Consider the following 19,365-nt stretch of genomic DNA (forward strand, 5'->3'; position numbering starts at 1 on the left):
ACAATTCAAATGTGACCCACCCCTAGGTCCCAGCAAGATAATCTCTTCAATCAGTCATTCCCAAAATACTTGTTAACAATTTAAATGTCCACCCCTAGGTCAAAGCAAGTTAATCCCTTTAGCTCATACAAAGTGTCCAAATAAAGTACTTCTTCAGCAGCACACTGCCATTGCAGGATTTTTCCCAGTGCCCTGAGGCACAGGCATGCTTTAGTTAGTAAATTCCTAAAGCAAACAAACAAACAGATAGACTTCTCTTGGGGATGTCTGCTCCCCAAACTGCCAGTGCAGGCTTCCATGTGGTGCCCAAAGTCCCAGTTTCAAAGAAAGAGTCCAAACAAAGTTCTTTTAGGGTCTATTCTCCCCATTATGTTCCAGTCCCTGGTTCCAAGTCCTGAGGGGCGACTAGACAATAAAGGCCAATGGGGTAGGGTCCCTGGGGGGTCCCAGGCACTTCCCTCACCCCAACAAAAACAAATCCATGTCTCCCTCCTGGATCCCAAGCAGCCCAAGCTGAAGGGACCAAAAAGGCAGACTCAGTGCCTTGCTGCAAAGTTTCCATCTTGCCTCAGGGCTGAATTCCAAGCTCCTAGCTTCCTGGTTGTCTAGTTCTGGGTGGCCCCTCCTGGCGTCTGCCAGAATCTGGATTGCAATGTAGGTGATTCTCGACCTTTTTGCTCACCTCAAAGTTCTCTGCTCTGGTTGGGGAAGGCAGGGAAAAAGCACATTCAGCTTCTTGCTGCAAAGCTCCAAGCTCCTGGGTTCCACCTCCAGCTGGCCTCACCTGGCTTCTTCTGGAATGTAAGCAATTCTTCACCACTTTGATCCTCTCTCTGAAGTCAGCTCCAAGGCAGCTCAGGGCATTCAGCTTTCTGAAGTTCCCATGCAGGCAGTCTCCTGCTCTGTCTGGATCAATATTTTGGCAGCCGCTGTCTGCTTCTTCTTTCTCCTAACCAGCCCCTCCTACCAAATCTGTAGGAAGGCCATTCTCCAAATCTCCAAGGCCATTCTTCACTCCTGTTTCAAAACTCCATATACAATATAATCTCAAGACATTCACCGTTTCAGCACAGTCCTCCGAGCCAGGCTTATCAGCTTAAGCCCTGGGAAGAAGGGATTATCTCCTGCTCTGGGCCCCTGGGAAACCACGTCCAGCACTTTCCCCGGCCTTTGCTCCTGAGGCTGCACAGAACCATAGCCACCCCAACTACAAAGAGCAGTCCAAAAACAGGGAAACATTCAACCAACCCAGCACCCCGAAACGCCATGCTTTCCTGTTAAAGGCAGATCCTGCCGACTACACCATTTGTTTCAACAATCCAGCTAGCAGCTTCTGTGGGGGTGTGAGATCCACCCACAGCCAGCACCCAGAAAACTGCCAACAGCACAGGTTCTTTTGATCTGCTTAACTAAGGAAAGCAAGGTGAAAGGGTTGACAAGCTTACTTTAATTCAGCATACAAATATCATTCACTTAGTTCAGAAGAAAAAGCCAGCACCCTGAACTTCAGAATAAAATACAAACAAATTACAAATATCAACAGACAGACCCAATACAATTCATAGTTATCAACATCTAGGTTCAGCCCAGGAGCTCAGAACAAGGGCTGGCCCAGAGTCATATGCCACCACTGCTGAGGCGAAGAGCTCCCAAGAACAGACAGCCAAACCCTGGTTTTTATATCCTTTTCAGCGTCGGGGTGAGTCACACATGCGACTCACCCATGTGACCTAGAATTGTCACAGAGAGGCAGACTTAAACCCACATGGTCTAAAAGCCTCTGATCTTCCAGACATGTAAACTAGGCCCTCCCTGGAGCTAGCCCCACCTTGGGCCCCACCTTAGTTGCCAATCCACACCCACTAAATTTTATACCTAATAGAAGTTTGGGCCTGGAGCTTAGCACCTAGTAAGGCTCAATGAATTACTCAAAGGGAAGAAAAGCCAAACTATTCAAGGGTACTTGTTGAACTAAGTGCTAAGGAGCCCATTTTGCTTACCAACACATCAGTGTATTGCATCTGGGAGGACCGGTTGAGAGTCCTTATGTTAGCTGTTACTATTGTCTCACTTCCTTGCAACACACAGACCTAAAGTCTACACACCTATAGAATTTATGTGTAGTTTAGTACCCAGGAATAAAAGTGGGGGATTTTCTATCATAGCAAATTCTATTGTTTGAGAAATTATGATACCCTATCAGTTGTTTAAATTCGTACTATCTGCTCCAGAAAAAAAGTAGCTTGTATTCTGAAAAATCAAAAGAGATTAATATTTGTTTTGAAAAGGTTTTGAGAATTTGATGCATACTTTCCACATAAAAAACAGTTTTTTTCCTGATTAGGTTTAAACTCCTTGCAGTAACTGGAGAGATAGCAATATGTCTCAAAATTGACCCTGGGGTTAATGGTTTTATGGCCTGTATTTCACTGGACCCAATGGTACTTTGGGAGGTGTTGCATAGTAGCTAATTATTTCATAATTGTGTTTTGATTAAACTTCATGTATATAACCTTGCATGGCTGTCTATCAGCCAGGTAATTTCCCTAGTCCTGTTATGCTTCATTCTAGGATTCCTGTACCCTACAGGGTAAATTAAGAAGTCATGGAAAGAGGTCACAAGCCAATCAACACAGTGAACTGATTAGCAAACAAAAGTAATTGCTTGAGTTCCCACAGGCAATTACTTTGTTTCCACTGACAGATCTGCCCAAAGGTCATAAAAACAGCTCAGCTCAAGGTTCATAATTCAGGGCTAGATTTTCACATAGGAATACCTCCCTCTCCACCCTTTAAATGAAGTATATACATCTAAGCCAGGGGTGGGGAACCTGTGGCTTTGAGGCCACACGTGGCCCTCTAGTGTAGCCCTTTGGTGGAATCCAAACTTCACAGAACAAATTTGTTCTGGTAAGGTTCTCTACACCTGAGTCTAAGCTAAAACATTTGAGGGTGAGTTTCTCATATAGCAATCACTCAATCATGTATGTATGTATGTATATATGTAATATATATAGGTATATATGTGTATATATGTATATGCACACACAGATATATTCATACACATTTACATATATACATATATGCATACACACATATACACATATATATGTACATATTTATATATATGTAAAACATTGGGTACCATTGCATACTTTGGTAAGTGCTTGGGGACATTTAAAGCAGGACAAAACTAGGCTACTTTTCTTCTGAATTTTGGTCACTTGAACTCATGCCAGTGTTTACATCTCCTTTCCAGTGGATTTCTAGGACTTAGCAGTTTCTTAGACAAGCCCATACTCAATCAAATATTTTTTTTTCCATTTCTGAAGAATGGCTAGAAGTTGAAAACACCACGATATCTATTAAGTTAGTACTCAAAAAAAGAAGCATTCATAAACACACATCAACTTTCTTTTTCCGTTGAAATACAATCAACAATTTCTTGCATTTGATCTATGACTTAGGATATGGAACTCTGAATACCCAGGAAAGAGATGACTGAATTGATGGTTGTTTGCGTTGTTTAGCTTTTGGAATGGGATCTACATTCTTGGATATGATCTTGACAATGGCTATCTTGCTGTCATAAGATAGGCTCTCTGTGCTCTGAAAGTCCAATCAATCTTAGGAATGGTCTTGGAGATGCCTGTTATCTAAGAGTAGGAAGCTGGTGCAGTGTAGCTGCACAGAGAACTCAGAAACATTATGTAAAGCAAAAAGAAACAAACAAAAATATCAAGTTTTTAACAAATAGGCAATACAATTATAAAAGCTTATAATTGACTTCAAAAACCAATATTAAGCTTTTAACCAGCAAATAGTGATAATGATACATTTCAATTGAATGCAACAAACATTTGATCATCCTGTTAAATATCAAAAATGTAAGAAGGGCAGAGGATAAAAAGAGCAGAAAAATACTTCTTGGACTTAATAAGCTTCTATTCTCCTACATTATACTTAATGTAAACATATTATACTGGAGAGTTTTCCAAAATGAGCATCAGATTGGTGGTTACAGTTTAATAAAAGCAATAAATAAATGCTGTCTCACATAGGGCCTTTATTCAACACTTGGCTTTATATTTACAAATAACTACCCACATCAGGAGCATAGAACATCCTAAAGAGGTCTATAGCAATCATATAAGAAACTGAGTTATAAGATTGCTGGAGAAAGGCCATCCATAACAATTACTGTCCGTTTTAAAATGTTTTATCGAAAGAATACCATGCATTCTGGACGCCTGGAAATCACGAAGATAGGTTCACTGGTGCTTGAAATTTTAATTGAACTCCAAAGGACATTCTAGCAAATATTCTGATGCATATGGAAGCAAGATAATTTCTTTGATGATGAGAATATTTTGAGGTGTTCGTATTTAATCAACATAAGTAACTATGTCAATTACTATTCTTTAAGAGTAAGAGTCATTCTGAAAGCACAGATGTAATGATTTTAAAGAACAGATAGAAAGTAGCCTGGGATTAGAAAGTTATCTACAGTGGATAAAAATTTTCCTTTCCTAGTGCCGTATTTCATTGCTAGTTCTTTTCAAAGATGATGCCAAAGAACTTCAGCAGCAATGGTGATTTAGGTAATGTGGGCATCTATCTGCTGCAAGATTGAGAAAAGTAGATTACTACTTCTAATGAATGCTTTTTATAAAAAGGTTTCCTAAATGTTCCTAGTCAGTTTATCCAGTAGACAACACACACACACACACACACACACACACACACACACACACACACTGCAATCTGAGTATACAGTCAGGACTCAGTAAGTAGTCAGTAAAAACAAACAAACAAACAAAACAAAAAGCCCAAGTGATTAAAATTGATTTCATTACTTAACAAAGGCTGTGAGTCGTTTCAACTGTGGTATGAAACATGATGCTCATAGATGTGATTGTATGTGAACTGTGCTACATTATGGTCTCTTATGAAATAGTCTTTCCTGCTTATTGTGATCAAGCATAAAAAATTACATTGAAATACTATGACTTCAATTATAAATTTGTGTCTAAAAATATTGCTTTGAGAACCTTACAATTTTCATATTACATAAAATAGAGGACCCCTTTCCTCCTTCTCTTCCCTTTCTCTCTCCCTGTTGAATGAAGTGTATTTCTGTACCCAACTGTGTGTGTGTGTGTGTGTGTGTGTACATGCACATTCTTCCTTCCTCTGACCAGTCTGTATGAGAGTGAGGTCTGAATTTCAGGTGATTTCCCCTTTCTCCTTACTTATATAGAATTCTTTTTTATCTTTTTATTTACTTACTTATTTTTTAGCATTCATTTTTTTACAAGATTCCGAGTTACAATTTTTCTCCCTTCCTCCCCTGCACCCTTCTGAAAATGACTTGCAGTTTGATATGGTTTATACATAGGCTATCATGTAAAACATATTTCCACATTCACCACAGTTGTTGAAGAAGAAACATATCAAAAGTAGAAAAAATAAGGAAGAATAAATAAGTGGAAAAATATATTTCGATCTGCATTCAGAATCCATCAGTTCTTTATCTGGATATGGCTAGCATTTTCCTTCCTTAGTCCTTTGTACTTGTCTTAGATCATTGTGTTGCTGAGAAAAGCTGAGCCATTCATAGTTGATCATCACATGATGTTGCTGATACCATGTACAGTGTTTTCCTGGTTTTGCTCATTTCACTTTGCATTTGTTCCTACAAGTCTTTCTAGGAATTCCTTTACTCTGTGTGTGTATGTCTCTCCTATGTTTCTTGTAAGCAATATATTGTAGGAAACTGGTTTTTGATCCACTTTGCTATCCACTTCTGTTTTGTGGGAGAGTTCATCCCATTCACATTCACCATTATGATTACTACCTATTTCCCTCCGTTGTATTCTTCCTCCATGTTTGTCCTCTCTCTCCTTTCACCCTTTCCCATATCATCAGTGTTTTGTTTCTGTCTACCACCTCCCTTGATGTGCCCTCCTTTCTATTATTCCCCCTTCTGCCCCCAAATTTACTTAATCTCCTCCCCTCCTATTTCTCTGTGGGGTAAGACAGATTTCTATATTCGTCTGATTGTGTATATAATTCCCTCTGCGAGCCAATACTAATGAGAGTAAGGTTCCAACAATGCCCATTGCCCTGACCATGTTCCCCTCCACTGTAATAGGTCTTTCTTGCCTCTTCATGTGAGATAATTTGGCCCTCTGGTTCCAGGACCTCAGGGAAGTTTTTCCTTGATAATCTTTTGAAAGATGCTCATCAGAACCTCCTTTTGATTATGGCTTTCATGTAGTCCAATGATTCTGATATTCTTCTCCTGGATCTATTTTCCAGGTCAGTTGTTTTTCCCATAAAGTATTTTACATTTTCTTCCATTTTTTCATTTTTTAAAAATTGTTTGATTGATTCAAGATATCTCACAGAGTCATTAGCTTCCACTTGACCAATTCTAACTTTTAGGGTATTGTTTTCCTCAGTACACTTTCGTATTTTCTTTTATATGGCCAATTGTATTCTTTAAGGAGTATTTTTCTTCAGTGGATTTTTATATATTCTTTTCTGTCTGGCCAATTCTATTTTTAAGCAGTTTTCCAAGCTTTGAGTCTTTTTCATAGTTCACTTACATCACTCTCATTCCTTCCCCCCATTTTTCTACCTCCCTTATATGCTTGCTCTTCCATGAGTTCTTTCTGGGCTTGAGGCAACTTCCCATTTTTCTTTGGAGTTTTGCCCATAGGTGTTTTGACACTGTTGTCCTCTTCTAAGTTTGTGTCTGGGGCTTCCCTGTCACCATAATAACTTTCTATGGTCAGATTCTTTTGTTGCGGTTTTATGTTCATCCTCTCTGCATTTTATTTGACTTATTCCTTAGTTTTATATTTAAACTCTGTTCCCAGGCTGAAAGGGGCACTATCTCTGGCTTCTCACGCTAGTGGCTGCAGGCCATGGCTGTTTACTTGATGCCACATTGATCTTGCCCTGATGCACACAGGGAAACTTTATGTCTGGTGCTGTACTATGGAGGTGGGAGCGGGGGGTGGAGGGTGGGGGTTGGCTGAAGCTGCTGGAGGCAGTGGGGTCTGGCAGCTTACCAGGTGCTGAGCTGGGCTTGTAGTGTTGTTGTCTGGCCTGTGCTGAGGCCCATTAGTATTTTACTGTATATTCCCATGGCTACACTGAAGCATGGGGAGGTCTGGCCTCTGGAGGTGGCCTGTTTGCTCTGGGCTGCACCAAAGCATGTGATTGTTCTCAGAGCGAGAGTCTGCCAGTTTTCCTGGCTATGTTAAGGCACACAGACATCCTGGTGCTTGTATTTGCATGCTCTACCATATTGGAGCTCAGGATCTTCTACTGGTTTACTTAGGTAGGTCTTGCTGCTGACTTGCTTGGGTGCTTCCTGTCCTGGGCTGCAATCCTTTTACTTGAGTGAGATGGACCTTTCTTGTCAATCCTCCAAGTCTCCTGGCCTAAAAGACCACTACATCCCATCTTTCTGCTGGCTCCATTGTTCCAGGATTTGTTCTGGGGTGCTATTTTATGGTTGGTTGGTCATTTGGAAGTGAATATGAGAGAGCTACAGAAATTTAATGCTTACTCCACCACCTTTGCACTAGACTTCTATTTGTGCACTCGGATTATGAATTATTTTCTGTTCTTTCTTTTCACTCTTCTTATCTCCACAGCATATTCCTCTTCTCTTCTCTGTATTTCTTTTAAGATCAAGACATAAGCAGCAGAGCCAAGAGGGCACTGTGAAAGGAAGGAACTACCAGAGCTCTCTTACAAATTCTGTCAAAAAAGCAAATCTGAGCAGATTTGAGAGTTAGAAGTCACTAGTAGACTGAGAGGCATAGGAGCACCATGGATTGGCACCAGACCAAACCATCCATGAACAGCAGAGAAATCCAGCCAGCATGCCAGTCTGGGAGGTTGCTGGGAGAGCAAAACACAGGAGCAGGAATAGGACCAGGGCAGAAGTACAGGATATAGCTGTGATTGACCCCCAGGCCTCTCAGTCCAGATCAGGAGTCTGTTGGAGCGCAGAGCCTGCAGCCTGCAGGAGCAGCTACCCAGATGCCTCCAACCCACAGTCTAAAGGTTTGAAACTCACCTTCTTGAACTTCTGGTAGCCATGATGGCCAGGTAAAATGGCACACATCCCTCTCTTGAATAAACCCAGAAAAAAAATCCTCAGGAGAAACAGAGGAGCCAGAAGTGGGGCTTCAGTAGCAAGAGAAGTGGGGGAGTGGGGCCTTCCTGTGGTGGCAGAAGTAGACTAGTCCAGGAAGACAGGTGTCCCAGCACAGACAAGAGCTGAGACCACCTATACTGTAGAACACACCCCCCAGCAGTCAGACCACCCCTCCCCCACACCTCATGAAACCAGAGGCCATAGCACATAAAGCTAGATCCCAACACAAGAAACTAGGGACAGAGCCCCCTGAGCTCCAGAAGCAGAGATACACTTCAGAAACCAAGAGGAAAAAAAACCATGAAATAAAATACCAAGAAGCTTTCAAAGATAATAGATTCATATTAAAAAGACAGAGATGATCAAAATACCACTTCAGAAGAGGACAGCATGGACGCTACATCCACATCTGAAACCTCAAAAGGGAAAGTCAACTGGTCTCCAGACCTAAAACATTACTGGAAGAACTCAAGGAGGACTTTAAAAACCAAATTAGGGAGGTAAGAGAAAAAATGGAAAAAAAAATCCATGAGGAAAAGAAAACTTTAAAAGGTAAAATTGGGGAACTGGTTAAGGAAAATCAGAATGTAATTGGAGAAAATGTCTCATTCAAAAGTAAAATCAACCAAATGGAAAAGGAGATAGAGAAGATAAAGGAAGAAAACAAAACATTAAAAATTAGAATTGGGCAAGTAGAAAAATCTAAAAAATATGAAAAAAATAGAAGAAAATGTGAAATATCTGATTGGAAAAACAATGGACCTGGAAAACAGATCAAGGACAGACAATCTAGGAATTATTGATCTACCTGAAAGGTATGATGAAAAAAAATATCCTGGGCATAATTCATCTTCCACGAAAACCTTAAGGAAAATTACCCAGAGGTCCTTGAGCCAGAGGGTAAAATTGTCATTGAAAGAATCCATCGATCACCCCCTAAAAGAGATCCCAAATTAAAAAGTCCAAGAAATATTATAGTCACACTCCAGAACTACCAGGTCAAGGAGAAAATACTGCAAGCCTCTAGAAAGAAACAATTCAAATATCATGGAACTACAGTCATGATCATGCAAGATCTTTCAGCTTCTACATTAAAAGACAGGAGAAATTGGAATATCATACTCTGAAAGTCAAAGAAGCTTGGACTACAACCAAGGATCAGCTACCCAGCAAAAGTGAGCATAATTTTCCTGGCAAGGAGATGGACATTCAATGAAATAAGGGAATTCCATACCTTCCTGATAAAAAGGCCAGAGCTCAACAGAAAATTTGATCTCCAAATACAAAACTCAAGAGAGACATAAAAAGGTAAATGGGGGGGGGAAGCCCTAGTTAATCAATAAGGCTAATTAATTACATGCTTATATAGGATTTTTTTGGATATATAGTACATATATTATATATATGTATGTATGTATGTATGTCAATATTGAGAACAGTGTACTCATTATGACAATTGAAAGAGATATTCATACACTGTGGATATCAGTATAAAATAACTGATAAGATAAAAATATAATTGAGAGATATAAATACATGGTTCTGGGAGAAGAGGTAAGGAGGTAGTAGAAAAGGGTAAATAATATCACATGAAGAGGCACAAAAACATATTGTAGTAGAGGGAAAGAAGGGAGGGAGAAGAGCAGTATTTGAGCTTTACTCTCACTGGATTTGGTTAAAGAAGGTAATAACATACCCTGATAGGTATAGAAATCTAAGTTGTCCTACAGGCAGTAGGAGGGAAAAGGGAAAAATAAAGGGAGGGGGTTGGTCAGAAGGGAGGGAAGAAGTAGCAAGTAGAAATTGGTAAAATTAGGGAGGGGAATGAAGAGGGAGGGTAAACAGAGGAAGGCGGGGATCAAAAGCAAAACTTTGTTGAGTAATGAAAAGGGAAAGGGGAAAGGGAGAAATGAAAGCATAAACATGGGGAAAATAGGTTGGAGAGAAAGACACAGACAGTGATCATAACTGTGAATGTGAATGGGATGAACTCTCCCATGAAACGGAAGCAGATAGCAGAATGGATTAAAATCCATAATCCTACAATATGCTGTTTACAAGAAACACATTTGAAAGACGGGGATACACACAGTGTAAAGGTAAAAGGCTGGAGTAGAATATATTGTGCTTCAGCTAAAGTAAAAAAGCAAATATATCAATCCTAATCTCAGACAAAGCAAAGATAGATGTAATTAAAAGAGATAGGGAAGGACACTACATCCTGCTAAAAGGCACCATAAGAAATGAAGCAATATTATTGTTTAACATATATGAACCAAGTGGTATGGCATGCAGATTCTTAGAGGAGAGGTTAAGGGAGTTACAGGAAGAAATAGACCATAAAACTATAATAATGGGAGACCTCAACCACCCCCTCTCTGAACTTGATAAATCTAACCTCAAAATAAACAAGAAAGACATTAAGGAGGTGAACAGAATTTTAGAAAAAGCAGATATGACAGACCTCTGGAGAAAACTGAATGGGGATAAAAAGGAATATACTTTCCTCTCAGCGGTACATGGCACATTCTCAAAAATTGACCATGCACTAGGGCATAATAAACTTACAATACAGTGCAGAAAGGCAGAAGTAGTCAAAGCATCTTTTTTCAGATCATGATGCTATAAAAATATTTGTAATAAAGAACCATGTAAAAATTAATTGGAAACTAAATAATGTAATTCTAAAGACTGAGTGTGCCAAAGAACAAATTAAAGAAAAAATTAATAACTTCATTCAAGAGAATGACAATAATGAGACAACATACCAAAACTTACGGGATGCAGCAAAAACAGTTCTTAGGGGAAGTTTTACATCTCTAAATGCTTACATGAATAAAATAGAGAAAAAGGAGATCAATGAGATGGGAATGCAACTGAAAAAGCTAGAAAAAGAACAAATTGAAAATCCCTAAATAAATACCAAATTAGAAATACTGAAAATCAAAGGAAAGATTAATAAAATTGAAATCAAGAAAACTGTTGAATTAATAAATAAAATGAAGAGGTGGTTTTATGAAAAAAAAAACAATGAAATTGATAAACCTTTGCTCAATTTGATTAAAAAAAAAGAAAGAAGAAAATCAAATTACCATTATCAAAAATGAAAAGGGCGAATTGACCTCCAGTGAAGAGGAAATTAAAACAATTATTAAGAATTATTTTGCCCAGTTGTATGCCCATAAATTTGACAACCTTAGGGATATGGATGAATATCTACAAAAATATAAATTGCCCAGGTTAACAGAAGAGGAATCAAAATTCCTAAATAACCCCATCTCATAAAAAGTAATTGAGAAAGCCATCAATGAACTCCCTAGGAAAAAAATCTCCAGGGCCAGATAGTTTTACATGTAAATTCAATCAAACATTTAAGGAACAATTAGTTCTTACACTTTATAGACTATTTGGGAAAATATGTGAAGAAGGAGTCCTACCAAATTGTTTTTATGACACAAATATGGTACTAATACCCAAACCAGGAAGAGTCAAAAAAGAGAAAGAAAATTATAGACCAATTTCCCTAATGAATATTGATGCAAAATTTTTAAATAGAATATTATGAAAAAGATTGCAGCAACTTATTGTGAGAATAATGCCCTACAACCAGGTAGAATTTATCCCAGGAATACAAGCCTAGTTCAATATTAGGAAAAATATCAGCATAATTGAACATATCAGCAACAAAACTGGCAGAAACCATATGATCTTCTCAATAGATGCAGAAAAAGACTTTGACAAAATACAACACCCATTCCTATTAAAAACACTAGAAAGAATAGAAATAAACGGAGCTTTCCTTAGAATTATAAATAGCATCTACCCAAAATCATCAACAAGCATTATTTGTACTAAGGATAAGCTAGATGCATTCCCTATGTGATCAGGGGTGAAACAAGGATGCCCAGTATCACCCCTACTATTCAATTTGGTACTAGAAATGTTAGCTGTAGCAACAAGAAAAGAGAAAGAAATTGAAGGAATTACAATAGGCAAAGAAGAAACTAAATTATCACTTTTTGCAGATGATATGATGATTTACTTAGAGAATCCTAGAGAATCAAGTAAAAAACTACTTGAAATAAAAACAACTTTAGCAAAGTTGCAGGATATGAAATAAATCCACATAAATCCTCAGCATTCCCATACATTACTAACAAAGCCCAACAGCAAGAGATAGAAGGAGAAATTCCATTCAAAGTTACTGTAGACAGGGCCTATATGAACATAATTATGAAACACTCTTCACGCCAATAAAGTCAGATCTAAATAAATGGAAAAATCTCAGTTTCTCATGGTTAGGCAGAACTAATATAATAAAAATGACAATTTTAGGTAAATTAATTTATTCATTCAGGGCCATACCAATCGAACTACCCAAAAATTATTTTACAGGGCAGGATAAAATAATAACAAAATTCATTGGAAAGAGCAAAAGGTCTAGAATATCTAGGAAATTAATGAAAAGAAATGCTAGAAAGGTGGCCTAGCCATACCAGATATTAAACTGTAATATAAAGCAGCAGTCATCAAAACTACCTGGTACTGGCTAAGAAACAGAGTCATGGATCAGTGGAATAGGATAAGTACACAAGACGCAGTAGTCAATGACTATTGCAATCTACTCTTTGATAAACCCAAAGAATCCAGCTTCTGGGCTAAGAATTCACTATTTCACAAAAACTGCTGAGAAATTTGGAAAATGGTAGGGCAGAAACTGGGCATAGACCAATATCTTACACCCTATGATAAAATAAAGTCAAAATGCATTCATGATTTAGGAATAAAGGCTGATGCTATAAGCAATTTGAGAAAGCAAGGAAAAGTTTTCCTATCAGATTTATGGAAAAGCAAAGAATTCTGGCCATGAGAAGAGATAGAGAGCATTACAAAATACAAAATGGATAACTTTGATTATGTTAAATTGAAATGTTTTTGTATAAAAAAAGCCAATGGAACAAAGATTAGTAGGGAAGCAGAAAACTGGGAGAAAATCTTTACAGCTAATGTCTCTGATAAAGGCCTCATCTCTAAAATATACAGGGAACTGAGCCAAATGTATAGGAATACAAGTCATTCCCCAATTGAGAAATGGTCAAAGGATATGAACAGGCAGTTTTCAGAGGAAGAAATTAAAACTATCTATAGGCATATGAAAAAATGCTCTAAATCACCACTGATTAGAGAAATGCAAATCAAAACAGCTCTTAAGGGCAGCTAGGTGGCTCAATGAGTAGAGCACCAGCCCTGGAATCAGGAGGACCTGAGTTCAAATGTGGCCTCAGACACTTGACACACTTACTAACTGTGTGACCTTGGGCAATTCACTCAACCCAAAGTGCCTGCCTTCCTCCTCCAAAAAAAAAACAAAAAACAAAAAACAACTCTTAGTACCACGTTTCTCCTGTCAGATTGGCTAAAATGACAAAACAGGAAAATGATAGATGCTGAAGAGGATGTGGAAAACTTGGAACACTGTTACATTGCTGGTGGAGTTGTGAACTGATCCAGACATTTTGGAGAGCAATTTAGAACTATGCCCAAAGGGCTATAAAAAGGTTCATACCCTTGATCCAGCAATACCACTTCTAGGGTTGTATCCCAAAGAGATCACACAATTGGGAAATGGACCAATCTATACAAAAATATTTATAGCAGCTCTTTTTGTGGTGATAAAGAATTGGAAATCAAGGGAATGCTCATCAATTGGGGAATGGCTGAACAAGTTGTGGTACATGAAGATAATGGAATACTATTGTGCTATAAGAAATGGGGAAGATACAGACTTCGTAATAACCTGGGAAAACCTTCATGATATAATACTGAGTGAGTGGAGCAGAACAAGGAGATCATTTTACACTACCACAGATATATGGATTCTGTGATGACTAACCCTGATAGACTTTGCTTTTCTCAGCAATACAAGGTTCAAACACAACTCCAAAGGACTCATGACAGAGAGAGCTATCTACGTCCAATGAATGAACTATGGAATCTGAATGCCAATTGAGGCACCCTGTATGATCTCCATTTTTTCCCTTGGTTTTCCTTTTTTTTTTTGGTTTTGTTTCTTCTTTCATCTGATTCATTCTATTGGTCATAATTCTTCTTTACAACTTGACTATTGAGTAAATAAGTTCAATATGAAGTTATATGTAGGAGATATTTTGAAGTCCATGCTGTCTTGGGGAGGGAGTGGGGGACGGGGGAAGAAAATCTGGAACTTAAAATTATGTGGAACTGAGTATCATAAACTAAAAATAAAAAAATATTCTTAATTATAAAAAAAGTTCAAGACATAACAGTGCTACTCTCAGGGATGCTGTATAAGTCTACTCCAGGAGATGCTAAGATTCACACCAATATTTGAATATTAGTAGTTTATCCTTGTTTAGCTCTTTTCTGATTGTTTATGTTTACATTTTTATATGTCTCATAACTCCTCTGTTTGAACTTCAAAGTTCCTACAAAGTTATGGTCTTTTCATTAGGATTGCTTGGAAGTACTCTACTTCATGTTTTCCTACATAGTCAAGAATTTCCTGTTCCCCTTGTGTATCTTTTACTTATCTATTAACCTTTGAATTCATGTATACATTTTTTTTCCAGAAGGTGTAAATAGCATTTTGTTTGTTAAAATCTATTTTAAAATATAAATACTTACAAATACTTGTTCAGTTGATTTTTCTATTGTTTAAATTTATGTATGAAATAAATTATTAAAATTAATTTGTTCTCTGAAGTATGATTAGGAGAACTAAAATTTTGCATTTTTAGATGCCTTTTTTTAGTGTAGTACAAATAGCTGTCAACTTGGAGTCATTGCACCTGAGTTTGAATCCTGGCTTTGCAATTTGCTCCTTATATAGCATTGGGCAAGTCATTTAAACTCTATGCACTTCAGTCTTCTCATCTATAAAATGAAGTTTTTCATTGGGGTAGCACTGGAAGAGCCCTCAAAGACTATTTAAGCCAGCTCTCTCATTTTATAATCACTACATTATATTATATGGAATCAGGGAGAAGATTTGAACTCAGGTTTTCTGGTGCAAGAATGTGGGTTCTTAACCTAGAGTTGATGATCTTGGTTGAATTTCATTTTTATTTTGATAATGATATTGATTGAAAATATCATTGACAATGATATTTTCACAAAGATTCCTTTGTAATTCTATATATTTTGTGCATTTTATAATGTTCCTTTGAGAAGGGGATCAAAGTCTTTGCCAGACTGCCAAAAAAGCCTGCAACACAAAGGACTATTAGAAACCACTGATCTAGAGTAAATATTTTCTGCTATATCATACAACATTCTAAATGAATTCTAATGTTACTTGCTGACCTCAATCTATGATCTAATCACTTGTGATTTCAATGCTGTAGGCCTCAGGCTGAGGATATTTCTCTATCAATTCAGAACCCTCCTTGTATCACCAATGCAATAGTCACAGTGCAATCAGAGATTTTGAATATGCCAGCATAGTTCTGAATGGCAAAATATAACAGACTCTCTATATGGGAGACAGAACTAAAACATTTATTAAAACAGCAGAAAGCCAAATCCCAGCACCAGGAAGCCAAATCCATCACTGCAACAAAGATGTTTATACACATTATCACTGCAGGGAGCACTAGCATCCCAAAGCCTTTCTCCTGCTTGGGCCTTCCCACAAACAAACACTCACAATCCTAGATCCCATTATACCATGACAATCTCTTGATCTTCTGATGCCAGTCACTGTGTAAGACATCACTGAACTACAGAAAAGTTATGAGAATAAGGAAACCTTTCCATTTTGAAAAAAAAAAAGGTAGGCTCAGTGAGCCTGATTATTAATCTTTCAATCAATAATCAAATATTAAATACTTACTATGTGCCAATCACTCTGCTTATATGTTGACAATGTATCAATAAGAAATTACGGATTACAGCTTAAGAATGATACTGAATGGTAGTGAGAAGAAAGCAGAGGGTCAACCAGAAGAGTACAATATTAATTATCGTAAATGGAGAAACTTACATTGTTCTTCAGTTGTTAGATTTTCCCCAATTACATCCCTCTTGGTGGACTGAGTCACGGTGAGATGGCCTTCCCCCAACTCATAGGTATTCTTATTCCATCCATTTTCTTACTTGTTGTGGCATTACCCTGGAAAACAGCCTAAGATAGAAGCTTCATGTGGGATAGAGATGGTCTTGAAGAAAATGTATACTCAATATCAAATCAACAGCCATTCAGAGTATTTCATTTATGGGATTTAGTAAAGTTAAGTAGAGAGTGTGTTCATCATTCAGCGATCGCCCTTCCCTTAAGCATTCAGTCTCTCATTTAGAAAATAAGCTTTCAGGAAGTTATCTTCACAGTATGAAAGAAGACATGTTAAAGAAGACATAGTCCATGTATAATTTAAGCGTAAATGTTTTGTCTTTTTGAACAAATTCAGATTTACCTTTCAAAAAAATCTGTTGTATTTTGCTTTTATATAAATTCCTTTCCCAATATTCCCCTCCCCCCTCCTAGACCCTGAAAGACATCTCTTAAAAAATTTAAGGTGGATTTGATTGATTTTCTCATTAAAGTCACCTCATTCCACTTGATATATGTGATAAGATGCCAAGATGCCATAGTGCCTTAACCAAGTGGAAACAATCAACCTCAAAAAAGGATTTCAGTTTCAGTCACTCATTCACTCAATCACTCATTCATAGGTTTTTGACTAAATTAGAAAAGTACTTGGACCTGGGGTGATGTTGCCTCAGATGATGGCACAAAGTGACTATGTAAACTTGGTAATACCCTAGCGGTTGTCTTTGAATTTTCAAGCTAGTCAGAATTGGAGTCATTCAAAATGTTTGAGCAAGCATCACATTCTATTTAAATCTCTGAAGAGGTACTGTATTGGAGTGAATTGAGGGCCTCAGATTTAGCTTGGCCTAGGTCTCCTTAGTATAAAGACCTTGAGAACTTTGAAAAGTCTGGGGAATGTTGCACTTCACATCTTCCAACTGGTGTCCTAGGGGATCAGCTAACACTTACTTTTGCATAGGGAGCCAAGGACAAACTGGGTCTAGATGCATGGCTTCAGCAAAGATTCTAGCAAAGACACTATGCTATGGCTAAGGGAAACTTATCATGCACCCTACAAATGAGAGAAAAGGAATTCCAGCAAGTAAACTTTACTTGCATGGAATGAAAAGATGCAAGAAAGTTTTCAGAAATAGGATCACTGGGATTTAGTAAATGATATGGGGGATAAAGGAGAACGAGTTATAAAAATGCCAGATGTTTTGAATGTGAGTGACTAAGGGGATGATAATGTCAAAATCCAAAATAGGGAAATTAGGAAGAGAAGCTTTTAAAGAAAAGAGAATTGTAGGGTGGATCCTGGAGAATTTAGAGTTCATTAAGGTCATGGTGCCAGGTAGCTAGAATCAAAACATCATAAGCACATAAAGTAGCAGTAGCATCTGTAAAGCCAATCAGTAAGTGAAAGATCTTTCCTGCCCATTGAATAGTCCTCAGGTGGGGCCAACAAAGGGAGGCTTGGTTAGAGGCAGGCCCATATCCTTTACTAACTAGGTGTGAGGCCCCAGGCTTACACTCTTTTGCTAGTTAGCAAACTAGTTTGCTAATTTGAGAGGCATGAAGCCCTCCAGGCCCTGAGGGGAATTGCTAAGACCAGAGCCAATGGTATGTGCACTGAGTTCTAGTCAATCAGATGATGGCAAGGACTGTATAAAAAGAGAGCAGCAGAACAAGGAGCAGCAGAGTGGAGAGCAGCAGGATTCAGAATCAGAGAGCCACCATCAAGAAAGAGAGTGCAGAGTGGGGAGTGCTGAATAAGAGATGGTTGCAGAGATCAAGGAACTTAGAGTCAGCAGAGCTGCAGGAGTGAATGCTGGGTACAGAGTTAGGATTCATGAATGATTTTTTTATAGGAGGGCCCTAACAGTGGGAGGAGGCTACACTATGGCTTGGTTCCTTGCTATAATATTTTGCTATGATTTCCTTGTTACTACAGTGAGGTGGGCTTACTGCTTTTAGAATATTATTGCTATTATATCAAATTCAGGGCATTGCTCCTTGGATTTGATCCTCTGGAGTCTAAATAAATGTTATACTTCCTCTGCCTTCTACCTAGAGAATTCCTTATATTTTGCACTTCTGAACCACTCAGGCATGTCCATGGCCCTGAGGTCATGAATTTTGCCTTACTACTACAGCATCTCTATTTACTTTCCTGAATATTATGAGTCATAGCTCAGAAGACGTGGAAGAATTAGAGCTAATATTTATGTAGTACCTCAAATATTTTTCATTGGGGGTGGGGAGTGGAGTCAAGATGGTGGCTGGAAAACAGGGACTCACTTAAGCTCTCCCCCAAATTCTTCCAAACAACTGCAAAAATGGCTCTGAACAAATTCTGGAGCTGCAGAACACATGAAAAAACAGAGGGAAACAAGTCTCCAGCCCAAGGCAGCCTGGATGGTCCATAGGAAGGGTCTATCACACTGTATTGGGAGCAGAGTACAGCCCAGTGTGGGCTGTGCCAGGACAGACTAGACCGAGAGAAGGGCAGAACAGGCCTCAGGGCCATGAATCACTGAGCTGTAGCAGTTACCAAACTTCTCAAACCATAAACAAATACAACTGAGCAGGTTAGTGGGAAAACTTCTGGATTTGGGTGAGAGAAGAGCAGTCTGGCCCCAGCCCTGGGGGTGGCAGAGGTGGTGTGGTGGCAGCAGCAGGACACTCTGGCGGCTGCTTCCAGACATCCAGCAGCAGCTGCTTCTGCATGCAGTGAGAGGAAGCAACCCACGGATCAGAGCAGGAGTGCAGGGATTCTTTTGCTGTTCAGAGGAAGGGTTCTCTTGTTTTGCCCTTCTTGGATCTGGGTCTCATTCCTGGTTGGAAGTTCTTGGGGGAGAAGGAGCACTGGTGTGGCAGAGCTTGTGGTGACTGTTGAGTAGAGGTAGCTTTGAAAACAGCAGCCCAAGGTCTCTGAAGCTTGGGACAAAGCACTCTCCACCCTAAAAACAGTTAAACCCTGACAAAAAGCTCAAGGCTCATGTAGTTGTCTGGGAATATGAGCAGACAGTGTAAAAAGACTCAAGCTTAGACTATAGAATTGTTTTTTGGTGACAAAGAAGATTAAAACATACAGCCCCAAGTCAACAAAGTCAAA

The sequence above is a fragment of the Trichosurus vulpecula genome, chromosome 6, assembly GCF_011100635.1.
Source record: "Trichosurus vulpecula isolate mTriVul1 chromosome 6, mTriVul1.pri, whole genome shotgun sequence".
Lineage (NCBI taxonomy): Eukaryota > Metazoa > Chordata > Mammalia > Diprotodontia > Phalangeridae > Trichosurus > Trichosurus vulpecula.